Genomic DNA, 3,328 nt, shown 5'->3' with positions numbered 1-3,328 from the left:
CAAAACCACTATGAGGAACCATTTTACGCCAGTCAGAATGGCTGCGATCCGAAAGTCTGCAAGCAATAAATGCTGGAGAGGGTATGGAGAAAAGGGAACCCTCTTACACTGTTGGTGGGAATGCAACCTAGTAGAGCCACTATTGAGAACAGTGTGGAGATTCCTTAAAAAACTGGAAATAGAACTGCCTTATGATCCAGCAATCCCACTGCTGGGCATACACACTGAGGAAACCAGAAGGGAAAGAGACACGTGTACCCCAATGTTCATCGCAGCACTGTTTATAATAGCCAGGACATGGAAGCAACCTAGATGTCCATCAGCAGATGAATGGATAACAAAGCAGTGGTACATATACACAATGGAGTATTACTCAGCCATTAAAAAGAATACATTTGAATCAGTTCTAATGAGGTGGATGAAACTGGAGCCTATTATACAGAGTGAAGTAAGCCAGAAGGAAAAACACCAATACAGTATACTAATGCATATATATGGAATTTAGAAAGATGGTAACAATAACCCTGTATACAAGACAGCAAAAGAGACACTGATGTATAGAACAGTCTTTTGGACTTTATGGGAGAGGGAGAGGGTGGGATGATTTGGGAGAATGGCATTGAAATACGTATAATATCATATATGGAACAAGTTGCCAGTCCAGGTTCGATGCACAATACTGGATGCTTGGGGCTGGTGCACTGGAATGACCCAGAGGGATGGTATGGGGAGGGAGGAGGGCAGAGGGTTCAGGATGGGGAGCACATGTATACCTGTGGTTGATTAATTTCAATGTTGGCAAAACCAATACAATATTGTCGTTTAAAAATAAAATAAAATTTAAAAAAAGGAAAACATTTTTATACAGGTTGTAGTTTATTATTATCCCTATTATGTAGGATAGTCCCATCACGAATAATTTGCCCTGTAGTTTTCTGGTGTGTTTCAGATGCTGTACTGAACTATGTGAATCTAATATCAAATGATCTAATATCTGATATGTTGCTGTAAAATTAAGATGAGAGTACTTCTTTTAAAGTATGTTAGGCCAATCAGTTGAGCAAAAGAAAAAAAAATACGTCTTTATATGATTGTTTTTAAGCTTTTCTTTGGTTTGTTCAGCTTTTGAGACAAGGCTGATTGTTTAAGCTTAAAGTGTATGGCATAATGATTTTACTTACAGACATTATGAAATGATTACCACAGTAAGTTTGGTGAATATCCATTACCTAACATAGATACAAATTTTTTTAAATATTTTTTTCTTGTGATGAGAATTCTTAGGATTTAGTCTTAACAACTTTCATATATAATATACAGTGATATTCATTATATGACTCATGTAATATATTATTAGTATTATTGGATAAGGTCCATTTGATATGAAGCTGAGTTCATCACTACAAAGCATAGTCATGAAAAGAAAGGTACCCCCATATAAATTCACTGTCCAATGAGAGCAGTCAGTGATAAAGTATAGAAATTCCTCATATTTTAAGACTTGCAGATAGAAGACTGAGAACTAGATTAACAGTTAAGAGGTGTAATATCTGATCCCAGTTTTCTCTTTTTTGATTCTGTGACTAACCATGAATCATTTGAACTCTGAACCATAGCCTTTTCATTTATACAATAAAATTAACAATAGTTGTAAGTATAAAGAGAAGTAAAATCCAAAATATATATGTACAGAAATATAGTAATTTATTATACCTGGCTAATTAAAATCTAACTTCAGCTACACTTTGCACATAGTAATATGAGATTGCTAAAGAAATGCTTAAATTATTACGTTAGACCTAAGTTTAAAATTTGACTCAGAATCTTTTTGAGGGCTTTTTAGATATGATCAAAGCACCAAGATTTAACGTATGCAGATCTACCCTCAGTTCTTTATGTCCAGTTGGGGTTGGGGAGAAACATGTAATAGCTACTAATCTCTGTTTTTAATCATCTCTGCTTTTAAAAGTTCTCTATGTCTAATCCATTTCAATTTCATCATTAAAGTTTTGCTTTTATAAGGTACAATTATCATCAAATGATTTTACTTTCACCCCACAAGGGTTTTCTTTCTATATTGATTCTACATGGATTACATTCTATTTAATTTTTTCCTTCTAACTTCTAATAGCACTGGGTAATTATGAATTAAATTAATAAATATCTTCCTTTCAGCAAGAGAGAATTTCACATGTAAAAGCATGAATGAATAAGCAAGCACAGCCACTAGGTCTTATTATTAATCAGTCTCTTTAGAAAACACTACCCCCTTGGCATATCACATTGTATTTTAGCTTATTTTGTATCTCTTCTGCTACTGTGTTCTGTTAAACTCTTAAAAATCAGATTTATACCATTAAAAAATCTTATTGTTGCCAATGCTTCCCTTAATAATTACTGAAATTTTTCAGTAAAACAGAAAGAATTCAAAGAGTAATAATAAATATTCCCCTTGCAGTGAGTGTAAGATGGAAAAAATGACTGTCATCTCTGCACACCTTTAAGAGTCTGAGCATCTCACAGTGCAGAGGATTATTGAAGTGCTAAAAGGACATATTATAAAACTGGAGTGATACAGAGATTAGCATGGCCCCTGTACAAGGATGACAGGCAAATTCGTGAAGCCCTGCATATTTTGGCGGCTTCCCAAGTAACCCTCATGATAAAGAATTCGCCTGCCAAACAGAAGACATGGGATCAATCCCTGGGTCTGGAAGACCCCCTGGAGAAGGAAATTGCAACCCATTCCAGTATGTTTGCCTGGGAATTTCGATGGACAGAGGAATCTGGTGGGATATAGTCCATGAGGTCACAAGAGTCAGACACAACTCAGCATCTAAGCAAAAAATACAATTAGTTTTTATACAGTATGGTCTGTAAATGTAAGCATTAGCTTAAATAATGTTACAAATTTACCAAATCATTTAAATATCTTCCTGGAAAGATGATAAGACCACCATACACCATACCTAAATCCTGCTGCATGCAAGCAGGACAATGCAACATGAGTGGAAGGGATAAAGGCCAACTCTGGGCCCAACTCCCTGACATCTCATTAATGATCTGCGCTCTTTCTTCTCATTCTGCCAAAATGATGCCAGAGTGACCTAGAAGTCACGAAATGGTAAGATATGACCTCAAGATGGAAGCAATATTGCTAGGTCACCTGAGAGATCACTTGGTATAAAGCCACCAACCCAATATTGAACTATAATGCAAGCAACATCAAATCAACGACATTAAGCCACTGAGAATTTCAGGTCCTTTGTTATAGCCCACTCTAACAACAGATAGCATATTCTAAGGAAAACATTGGCCAACTAAATAA

The 3,328-nt window shown here is 35.6% G+C and overlaps 1 pseudogene; it reads left to right on the top strand.

Moving 5' to 3' along the window:
• The first annotated feature begins 2,540 nt into the window (after nt 1-2,540).
• LOC147379446 (U6 spliceosomal RNA) lies at nt 2,541-2,638 on the top strand (annotated as a pseudogene).
• Nucleotides 2,639-3,328: the final 690 nt, after the last annotated feature.

This window comes from Bos grunniens, chromosome 1 (assembly GCF_055505025.1).
Source record: "Bos grunniens cultivar Pamir isolate PY7600 chromosome 1, Bosgru_T2T1.0, whole genome shotgun sequence".
Classification (NCBI taxonomy): domain Eukaryota; kingdom Metazoa; phylum Chordata; class Mammalia; order Artiodactyla; family Bovidae; genus Bos; species Bos grunniens.
This window is presented reverse-complemented; position numbering and strand designations above follow the sequence as displayed.